The sequence below is a fragment of the Hyaena hyaena genome, unplaced genomic scaffold (genome assembly GCF_003009895.1).
Source record: "Hyaena hyaena isolate Hyena2069 unplaced genomic scaffold, ASM300989v1 scaffold_1915, whole genome shotgun sequence".
NCBI classification, from domain to species: domain Eukaryota; kingdom Metazoa; phylum Chordata; class Mammalia; order Carnivora; family Hyaenidae; genus Hyaena; species Hyaena hyaena.
Window position 1 is genome coordinate 112,056 of NW_024082552.1, and position 11,555 is coordinate 123,610.

Consider the following 11,555-nt stretch of genomic DNA (forward strand, 5'->3'; position numbering starts at 1 on the left):
ATGATCATCTCAATAGATGCAGAAAACATTTGACAAAATTGAACATCCATTTATAATAATAATTTTTAAAAACTCTCAGCGAAGTGGGTATAGAGGGAACTTACTTCAACATAATAAAGACCATATATGAGAAGCCCACAGCTAAATGTCCTACTTGACAGTAAAATGCCGAAAGCCTTTTGTCTAAAGTCAGGACCACAACAAGGATGCCCAGTCTTACCACTTTTATTCAAGATGGTAGTACAAGTCTTAGCCAGACCAATTAGACAAGAAAAATAAAAAAGCATCCAAATTCAAAAGGAAGAAGTAAAACTGTCACTATTTGTTGATGACATTATATTATATTTGGAAAACACTGAAGACACCATTAAAGAAATGTCAGAATTAATAAAGTTTGATAAAGTTGCAGGATACAGAATCAATACACAAAAATCTTTTGCATTTCTACACACCAATAACAGACTATCTGAAGGAGAAATAAAGGAAACAATTCCAGAGGTGCCTGGGTAGCTCAGTGAGTTAAACACCTGACTCTTGGTTTTGGCTCAAGTTTGTGCCAAAAGCTCACAGTTTGTGAGATTAAACTCCATATCAGGCTCTGTGCTATTAGTCTGCTTGGGATTCTCTTTCTCTCCCTGTCTTTCTCTGTGCTCCTACCCTGCTCTCTTGTGCGCCCCCCCCATAAATAAATTAAAAAAAAATACCCCAAAAAACAATTCCATGTGTGATCATATCCAAGAGGTTAAAATACCTAAGAATGAACTTAACCAAGATGGTAAAAGACCTATATATTAAAACTACTTTAATGAAAGAGATTGAAAACACAAGTAAATGGAAAGATATTCTGTACTTATGAATTGGAATGATCACTGTTGTTAAAATGTCTATGCTACCAAAGGTGATTTACATTTCAGTGCAGTCCCTATAAAAATTACAATGACATTTTTAAAAATAATAGATAAATAATTCTAAAATTTGTATAACAGTGCATGCGTGTGTATGTGTATAGCCAAAGCAATCTTGAGAAAGAACAGTACTAGAGGTACCATGGTCCCAGACTCAAACTATATTACAAAGTTATAGTAATTAAAACAGTATGGCATTAGCATAAAAAGAGACACATAGGTCAATAGAACAGAATAGAGGGCCTAGAACCAAAACCATGCATATATGGTTAAGTAATTTATGACAAAGAAGCCAAAAACATACAATAGGCAAAGAACTGTCTCTTCAGTGAAACTGGACCACTGTCATACACCATACACAAAAATTAACTCAAAATAAATCAAGGCTTGAATGTAAGACATGAAAACTGGAAACTTCTACAAGAAAATATAGTCAATAAGATCCTTGACCTAGGTCTTAGAGATGATTTTTTTTATTTTTTTTATTTTTTTTAATGTTTTATTTATTTCTAGGAGAGAGAGAGAGGGACAGTGTGAGCAGGGGAGGGTCAGAGAGAGAGGGAGTCACAGACTGAAACAGGCTTCAGGCTCTGAGCTGGCAGTCAGCACAGAGCCTGACACGGGGCTCGAACCCACGAACTGCGAGATCATGACCTAAGCGAAAGTTGGACGCTTAACCGACTAAGCCACCCAGGCGCCCCAGAGATGATTTTTTTTTTTAAATATGACACCAAAAGCAAAGCAATAAAAGCAAAAATAAGTGAAACTATAACATACTAAAACATTTCTTCACATTGAAGGAAACAACCAAATGAGAGGACAATCTGCTGATTGAGAATAAATATTTGCAAATCACTTATTTAATAAAGGGATAATGTCCAAATTTATGCAGAACTCATCAACTGTATAGCCAAAAAAAAAAAAAAAAACCCAAACAATATGATTTATAAATGGACAGAAAACCTGAGTAGACATTTTTCCAAAGAAGATAAACAGATGGCCAATAGGTACATCAAAAGGTGTTCTGCATCATTAATCGTCAGGAAAATAAAAATCAAAACCACAATGAGATATCACCTCACACCAATCAAAATGGTTGTTGTCAAAGAGACAAGAAATGATGGTGTCGACCAAAGGGAACCCCTGTGCACTGTAGATGGGAATGTAACTGGTGTAGCCTCTACAGAAAGAACTATGGAGATTCTTCAAAAAATTTTTTAAAAAATCCTGTGATCCAGCAATTCTCCTTCTGGGTATTTATCTAAAGAAAATGAAAATGGCGATTTTAAAGGATATATGCAAAAGAAGATATATGCAACCCTGTATTCACTGCAGCTTTATTTGTATAGCCAAGTTATGGGAAAAACCTAAGTGTCATGATCTCGCGGTTTGTGGGTTTGAGCCCCACATCGGGCTTTGTTCTGATAGCTCAGAGCCTAGAGCCTGCTTCAGATTCTGTCTCCCTCTCTCTCTGCCCCTCCTCTGCTCGTGCTCTGTCTCTCACTGTCTGTCAATAATAAATAAACGTTAAAAAAAATTAAAATCTAAAATAACTGTAACCTTTACATTTTCTAAATGTTTTAAAAGCTAAAGTATATTTCATAATTTAAAAAGTAATAAAAGGAATTAGCGAGTAGTCTAGAAAAAATATGGAATCCAGAATATAGAAATCAAAGATCCTGGAATGAATAAATACTAATAGATACATTGGTACTAATACTAGGACATAGTAATTAAAAACCCTTTATGAAGAGGGTTATCTAATACTTAATATTGGTTGTGCAATGCTTTACAAAAAAAATCACTAAAAGTCTTCTGTGAAATATGCCATAGGACAGAAACCTGAAGACTTGAGGAATAGACAATGTTTCAGCCATGTTTCATGTAGGAAATGAAAATCACTGCAGATTTTTGTATCAGAAAGAAATTTAAGAGAAGTGCTTTCAAAATTTTTAGAATGGCTAGGAAGTGGGAATCAGGGAGTCACAAGAAGAATCTTGTCTTGAAACGGCCAGGATCCCAATTTTTCTCTGCTAGAAGCTTTGCTGATTATGTCACAAGTGCTCTACATTGATGAAGCTGGTGAATAGACAACAGAATGTGGAAAATAGGCACTGCCAACGTCTACATGCACTGGTGTTGTGCCTGAATCGCGAGTCCCCAGAGACCTCCAAGGAGCCAGCACCGATGCAAGAACAAAAGGGTCTTTATTACAAGCTCGAGCAGGGGCTCACCCGTCTCCCAGCGCAGCGCCAGCAAGGTGAAGCCCCAAACAGTGGTGAGCAGGGTTTTTATGGGGGAAGGGCGGGGGTGTTACCGTGCACACGTTGTACATTTTGCATCATTACATAAGCACCAATCATAATTGTACAATGCCCATAGTAACAGCATAGTAACAGTTTTGACCATTCAGTATCTGCGAGGCATCCGTTACATTTGGCGGGACCCAATCATGACCTTTGAGAGTCTTTTAAAATGACCAATTATGAGGTGGGCTCAGAGAATCTACGAGGGGCTTCTGCAAGCCGTGAATGATTGGCAAGTTTGTACAAAGTAACCACCTGGAGTTCCCAGCCCTGACTCCTCTCCAAGACTACAGGAATGTTACACATTTCTTTTGATTGGCAGATCTGAGGGCAGTCTGAGGGTGGCTTCAGCTGAGGCTTTTCCTGGAACTGGGACTATGTGCGGCCTGCGGTCGTTTCTAATGAAGGACTTAATTTCAGGCTCCTCACTGGAAGCCACCTGGCTACTGGTGCCACAGCAGAAAAGCGGCATCAGCCTCCACTTCCATCAGAAATCATTCTCTCTGATAGGTACAACCCAATTTACATTAAGGGACTAGGGGAAAATATAGTTTTTTAGCTTCCTAGCCTCTTGGAACAGGAGAGTAAAATAGAGATTGAAAAAGCCTTTGAAAAATCATATAAGACTAAGAAGGTGCTGAAGAAGAAATACTAATGGTACATTTTTATGAGAAAAAAATTTAATTTTAGTTCTCAATAAGGAAACATAAATTAAAACCAAAATGAATGTGGGGCTCCTGTATGGCTCAGTCGGTTAAACGTCTGACTTAGGCTTAAGTCATGATCTCAGGGTTTGTGGGTATGAGCGCCGCATCAGGCTCTGTGCTGACAGCTCAGAATCTTTGTCTCCTTGTCTCTCTGCCCCTCCTCTGCTCATGGTCTGTTTCTGTCTCAAAACTGAATAAACATTTAAAAATGTAAAAAAATAAATGTATTTTTCTTCTAATATTTTAGTAATGAATTCTGAGAGGAGTCCAGTGGGATGAAAATTCCCATGGAGTACAAAAGAAGTGTACATAGATACAACATATTGGATGGCAATTTGTCAGTAGCATATCTAGACCCTTAGAAATGATCCCATCCTTCAATAATATAGTAATCTACTTCTAGGACTCTAGCTTAGGAAATAATATGGTCTCCAATTTATGATCTGGAATATTCATAACAGAAAAAATAGGCAGCTTTTTTTGTAAATGTGAAAAATAAGAAAATAACTAGTACCCAAAGGTGAATAGTTAAATAAGTTATGTTACTTCTATATAGTTGATTACAATAAAGCTTCGTAATGATATTGGAAAATGTTCATGCTAAGTGAAACCAAGTAGGGCTCAAAAATATTTATAAAATATGGACCTATTTAAGCTATTGACAAAGAAAGAAAAAAGGATATGATTATCTACTTCTGTTCTCTAATGTTTTTATTGACTTCTCATAAATATCAGTATTAAAAATATGACTTATTTTTTTGACTCATCAATGTGCCTACCATTGTTCATAGCATGGAGTTTTATTTATTTATTTAATCATTGGTAGTATAATAGATTGAGTAAAAGGAAAGCATTGTGGATCAATAAAATCATTAATTCAATTTAAACCAAAGCACTTATTTAATAGGAGGTATGAACAGAAACATGAAAAAAGCTAATTCATAATCAGCATAGACTTTGCTAATTCTCTTATTTTTTCTCAGATATTGGTGTTTGCAAATCCTACAAGTTACCATCATAGTAAATTGTTACTTGCCTTTTCATTAAATCACTAGGCCCTATGAACATTTTAGAGGAGCTGTGTGATTTTACTATTTTAATTTTATTTATGAACTTCTCTAGACAGCCTAGAGAGGCTTTTCTTCCCCACCCAGCTTTATTGAAGTATAATAGATATATAAAATATGAGATATATTTAAAGTGTTCAGTGTGAAGATATGATTTGAAGCACACACAGTGAAAGGATTCCCATTCACCCGTCATCAAGCTAACATGTCTTCACCTATATACAGTATATATGTATGTATGTATGTATGTATTGGTAAGAACATTAAAGTTCTACTTAGACTTTTCTAGGATTTCTAACTACTTTTATAGATCTAATTTTTTTTTAAATACAATGCCAGCAAAGTTAGACATGGTGGTAGTAAGAAAATCACTGAGTCTGAGTGATTTTTTCAAAGTTACAGTTATGGTAGGTGATGTGACATTCACCTGTGTCATTCCTGGTACCTTAACTTTGATCTCTATCTCAAAGAAAAGGCAAAACACACACACACACACACACACACACACACACACACAGATCCAAGAATGCAGGAGGAATTCAACTTTCTGAATGTCAGAGAGAATGGTGATTAATAACACAGATATCAGTGGACTCCATTTGGCCAATAGGAGATTCTTCTTTGTCAGAGAAGGGCATGTTGTATCTGTGTGGACCAGTATCAGAAAATTTCATTTTGTCTAATAACATATTTTTATACATTTTAGGGACAAGAGCAGTCATCTCAGAATATATCTTAGTAATGTTAGAAATGTATTTTGTGTCTTTGGATTCTGACTGGCTGAAATGAGCTGGTTACCAAAGTGACCCCATCACACATCAGGGTGGGTGGAAAGATTTCCCTTCATGATATGAGTTCTGTGCTACACCCTCTGTCACAGATTCCTTTGAGGAGTAAGAGATACTGGACACTACACATAAGAACCAAAAGGCAAGCCAATGTTTGTATAGCAGTGAAATGCAATGTCACAAGTGAGAATCCAGACTGTAGATTCTTAGTAGGTCTTTAAAGTGAGTTCAAATGCTGTCCTGTGAAGAACTCGGTCAGAGCTCTGGGGGCTGGGGAGCAGGATGGCAGTATCCGTAACTGTAAAAATAAGGTCTTAGAGGCACTGTTTCCTTTGCAAAGAGGTTTAGAATAAATTTTAAAAAATAGTAGATGCTAAGTTTGTAAATGTGTTTTGTGATGGGTCACATACTTCTGAGGCATCTCTTGTATTTCTGCACAATTATCTTTTCAAGAGGCATTGGTAGTTTTGCTCCAAACTCTCTTTTCAAGGATGTTTTTAGAGCTAACAGCTTTCAAAGACGGAAACAGTATCCCCCTTTAGGGCAGAGGGAAGAAGGGAATGACAAAGGTCCTGTCTCTCTTTGGAGATTAATTTTAGGCAGGTTTGCTAGAAGCTCCCAAAGATCTAGATTTCCTAAACTCTGGGTCCCTGGTCCTAAACCGCATCATCTGCCCTCCCCCTGTGGGACTTGGGGGGCAAGGAGACCAATGTGAGTATGAGCCTCATGCTGCCTGCTGGGTCATGAATAATAAAGTCCTTTGCCGTTGACGCAGCATCTTGCATCTTCTCACATCTGTGAAGTTGTAGCAAGCTAACTGGTTAGCTTACATGTAAAGCAAAAATTTAGCCTCAAAAATTTATAGCTTTTAATTTATAAAGTTGTTTTTTATGATTACAAAAACAATCTTTTTTGTGCAGGAATTTGAAGTAGAAAAGATACGTAAGAAGAAAACAATCCACAATCTGCTCACCTAGAGAAGGATAATATTTTTATTTTAGCACAAATTTTAATATTTCTCTATATGTACATATAAGTAATATTATATGTACTTGTGATTAGCATAAATTGTATTTTGTCTACTGCTTTTGTTCTCTAAGGTTAGGTTGGGTATTTCTGCATCATTAAGTTTTTAAACATGATTTTGAATATCTGCTTAATATTGGCTTTTATTATAACTAAACTATTATTTACTCATTCTCTTATTATTGAATATTTAGATAATTTAGAGCTTTTAGTTATTAAAAATAATAATTCTTCAATGAACTTCTTTTCATATTCATAGTGTGCTTCTCTTCTTTACATGTCAAAAAAAAAATCCATGGTTTCTGTGTGGCTCAGTTAAGCATCTGACTCTTGATTTTGGCTTAGGTCATGATCTCACATTCCATCATGAGATCAAGCACTGTGTCAGGCTTTGTGTTGACTGTGCAGAGTCTGCTTGGGATTCTCTCCCTCCTCTCTTTGCCCCTCTCCTGCTCATGCTTGCTCTGTCTCTCTCTCAAAATAAATAAGTAAACATTTTTTAATAAAAGATAAAATTGCTAAGTCTCAGCAATTTTTTATTTAGTATTTTTTCATGTGTGCTTTGGTTCCGTCCAAGCTGAACCATAAGTTCTACATAATCAGAATGTATAGAGGAGGTAGTTTCTCTAATTATTAACTTTGTTAGACTCTTAACTGGATAAGTGGCCTTTGTGGTTTACTTCTTTCTTATGGTTTGTTCCAGACGTGTTGATCTCTTTTGTAGATCCCACTGAAGTTATACTTTTTAACTTCCAGTTAGTGAATCACACATCAAGATGCATACAATTTCTCTCCCTTCCTCTGGCCTCTTCAGCAAATTTCACTTCATCCTTTCAAAATAAAGACACATGGATACAGAATAGTAGATTTACTTCAAAGTCCTGTCAAAACCTATCTTTAGTTCTTGAGTTATTTCTTAACATTATTAAATAGCTGTCATTAATAGGATGTAGCAGATTTGTCTCCTCATGGCTTTGGAAAGGATAAGTGGTCTCTTATTTTAGAATTAGTGTCATGGTGAATGTACTTTGCCACGTTAAATATTCATTCTAGATAATACCATCTTTGGTAAAAAACTACCTGGAAGCTACTCTCACTTTGTATGTCTCTTTGATGTGTCCCACATTCTCTAAAGTAACTTATGTTCCTTCTGTAAGAAAGTTGCGTTGCCATTTTGCTAACTGGTGGTACAACATGACAACTTAAGTATATACCCTAGAGGTAAAGTTTAGGCTCTAATAGACAGGATCTAATTGTATAGTTGTATCAAATTCAAAACAATGGTCACTTTGCCTCTTCCCATGCACAAAAATATGCCTCTTCCCAAATCACTATGAATGACTATAGGGTCATATGACTGACATCATCTGGGGGTAGCACACTGCTGTTCAGTCAGCAGCTTACACATAAAGCTGAAATTAGATTTCCCTCTCTATGAAGGGATGAGCAGAAAAACAAAGCACCTATTCAACTTTCCATTTGCATGCTCATATCTGAAAGGAATATAAATGAAGCAAATAATTAAATGATTATAAAAAGAAGTGAATAAAAGCTCCTTTCTTCTCCTGGCACCAAAATCATTGTAAAACTCCCAGCCTTCTAAAATTTCTCTTTGCAGCTTTGTTAAGAGAGTTTGGGTCCTTTTCAGGACCCAGGTTCAGAAAAGATAAACAAGCAAAAACAAGCAAGTAAACAAGATAAACAAATAAAAATAAACAAATGAAAAACTCCTGAGCAAATCATGAGGCCCCAGATTGGGTAGTCTTTTTCTCCCAAAAGAATCCTTACTTCCAGCATATACTTTACAAATAGAACTTTAAGATTTCTGGCCATTAAAAAATAAGGAGTGATAATATTTCATCTTTTTTATCCCTACACTCTAAAGACTCTGGCATGTACCAGATATCAACAGACATTTTCAGGATTAATGAATAAATGTGTGTTCTGAATAAAGAAATGATGTATGAATGATGACTGTGTTTTCTTATGAAGATGCAAAATGTGGATGCATATGTCAAGACAAACATTACACTGGGCAAAGTTAAATTGGCAAGGAAGGCTTTATTCAAGAATATTGCAATAGTGGAAAGAGTCCAGAGCTCAGTCTGTCTCAGTTCCATTGAAACAAAAGATGAGAGGTTATGTTTTTTTCTCCCTCTCTTCCTTCCTTCCTCTCTTCCTTCCTTCCTTCCTTCCTTCCTTCCTTCCTTCCTTCCTTCCTTCCTTCCTTCCTTCCTTCCTTCCTTCCTTCCTTCCTTCCTCACTAAGGTGAGCTAGTACAAAGGATAGAAGAGGTTGGCTAATGGAATGTGTCTAGCACATTGAATTTTTCCTGAGTTTGCAAATGATTTTCTGTGTGAGTAGCCTTGCTAACTGGCACCCACTGAACTTGGGCCCCTACTTTCTTAACAGAGCTGTGTGATATAGGCTCTAATTTTTCTTGGTGATTACAGGAATTGCTTCCAGATTCTTGACAATGACAATCTTGGATCATAAAACTGGCGAGATGATTTTTTAAAAGATTTCCATATGTCTCAAAGGGACAGAGAAAGAATTTACAATTACCAGTTTTCTAAAATGAATGCTCTGCAAAAAGGGAAGTTCCTTTGGTCAGGAAGAAGCCTAGGGTTTAGTGAAACTGGGGAGAATGTTAAGAGCCTCTTTGCCACATGTATCCTCTTCATTTGACAGAAATTAATTATAAGGGAAAATTTCTTCTCCCAATGTATGAGAACTGGTAACTATTTTTGTTATATGAATATTCTGGGAAATCAAATATGAGAATTTCATTACATGCATTCAGTGAGAAATAAAATACAGCTATTTCTTTTTTTTTTTTAATGTTTTATATTTATTTTTGAGAGAGACAGATCACAGGTGGGAGAAGAGCAGAGAGAGAGAGAGAGAGAGAGACAGAATCGAAAGGAGGCTCCAGGCTCTGAGCTGTCAGTATGGAGCCCGATGCTGGGCTCGAACCCACCAGCTGTGAGATTATGACTTGAGCCGAAGTTGGACGCTTACAGACTGAGCTACCCAGGCGTCCCGCTATTTCTTTGTTACAGTGGGTTTTCTGGCAGAACACAGGTGTCATGAAAACCACTTCCAAACTTGCGACAAAACAGGAAAGGAAAAGAATCACATCAACATCATTGTCATTAGACTTGTAGATTTGGGCAAGACTACCACTACTGGCCATCTGATCTATAAATGTGATGGGCTTGATAAACTATAAAAAATTTGAGAAGGAAGCTGCTGAGATAGTAAAGGCATCCTTCAAATATGCCTGGATCTTGGACAAACTGAAAGCTGAATGTGAACACGGTATCACCATTGATACCTCTCTGTGGAAATTCAAGACCAGCAAGTACTTTGTGACCATCACTGATGCCTCAGGACACAGATACTGTTTATCAAAAATGTGATTACAGGAACGTCTTAAGGCTGACTATGATGTCCTGACTGTTGCTGTTGATGTTAGTGAATTTGAAGCCAATATCTCCAAGAATGGGCATACCCGTGAGCATGCCCTTCTGGCTTACACACTCAGTGTGAAATAACTAATTGTTGGTGATAACAAAATGGATTCCACTGAGTCACCCTACAGCCAGAAAATATACAAGGAATTTATTAAGGAAGTCAGCAGCTACATTAAGAAAATTGATTACAACTGTGACACAGTAGTATCTGTGCCAGTTTCTGGTTGGAATGGTGACAACATGCTGGAGCCAAGTGCTCCCATGCCTTGGTCCAAGGGATAGAAAGTCTCCTGTAAAGATGGCAGCGCTAGTGCAACCACACTGTGTGAAGCTTTGGATTGCATTATGTCACGAACTTGTCCAACTGCCAAACCCTTGTGTCTTCCCCCCCAGGACAACTATAAAATTGGTGGTATTGATACTGTCCCTATGGGCTGAGTGGACACTGGGATTCCTAAACCTAGAATGGTGGTCACCTTTGCTGTAGTCAATGTTACACCTGAAGTAAAGTCTTTTGAAATCCACCATGAAACTCTGAGTGAGGCTCTTCCTGGCGATTGTATGTGCTTCAGTGTCAAGAATGTATCTGTCAAAGATGCTCACTGTGCCAGTGTAGCTGGTGACAGCAAAAATGACCCACCAATGGAAGCAGCTGGCTTCATGGCTCAGGTGATTATCCGGAACCATCTAGGCCAAATCAGTGCTTGGATATACACCTGTGCCGGGTTGTCATATAGCTCATATTGCTTGCATGTTTGCTGAGCTGAAGGAGAAGATTGATTGTCATTCTCAGAATAAACTGGAAGATGGCCCCAAGTTATTAAACTCTGGTGATGCTGCCATCTTTGATATGGTTCCTGGCAGCTCTCTGTATGTTGAGAGCTTCTCTGACTATCCTCCTCTGGGATGTTTTACTGTTTGTGGCATGACATAGATAATCACTGTGGGTGTCATCAGAGCAGTGGACAAGAAGGCAGCTAGAGCTGGCAAGGGCACCAAGCCTGCCTAGTAAGCTCAGAAGGCTAAATGAATGCGATCTCCAATATCTGCCACCCCAAGCTTAATCAGTGGTAGAAGAAACATCTCAGAACTATTTGTGTCAATTAGCCATTTAAGTTTAAAGTAAAAGACTGGTGAATGATCACAATGCATCATAAAGCTTTCAGAAGGAAAGGGGAGTGTTCTGTGGACCATTTGTGTGTGTGTGTGTGTGTGTGTGTGTATTTGGCCATTTCAAGTTATTAGTTTTTAAAATCAGTACTTTTTAATGGAAGCAACTT

The 11,555-nt window shown here is 37.4% G+C and overlaps 1 pseudogene; it reads left to right on the forward strand.

Annotated features, from left to right (window-relative positions):
- The first annotated feature begins 3,533 nt into the window (after nucleotides 1-3,533).
- On the forward strand, nucleotides 3,534-11,305 carry LOC120226947 (annotated as a pseudogene).
- The last annotated feature ends 250 nt before the right edge of the window (nucleotides 11,306-11,555 follow it).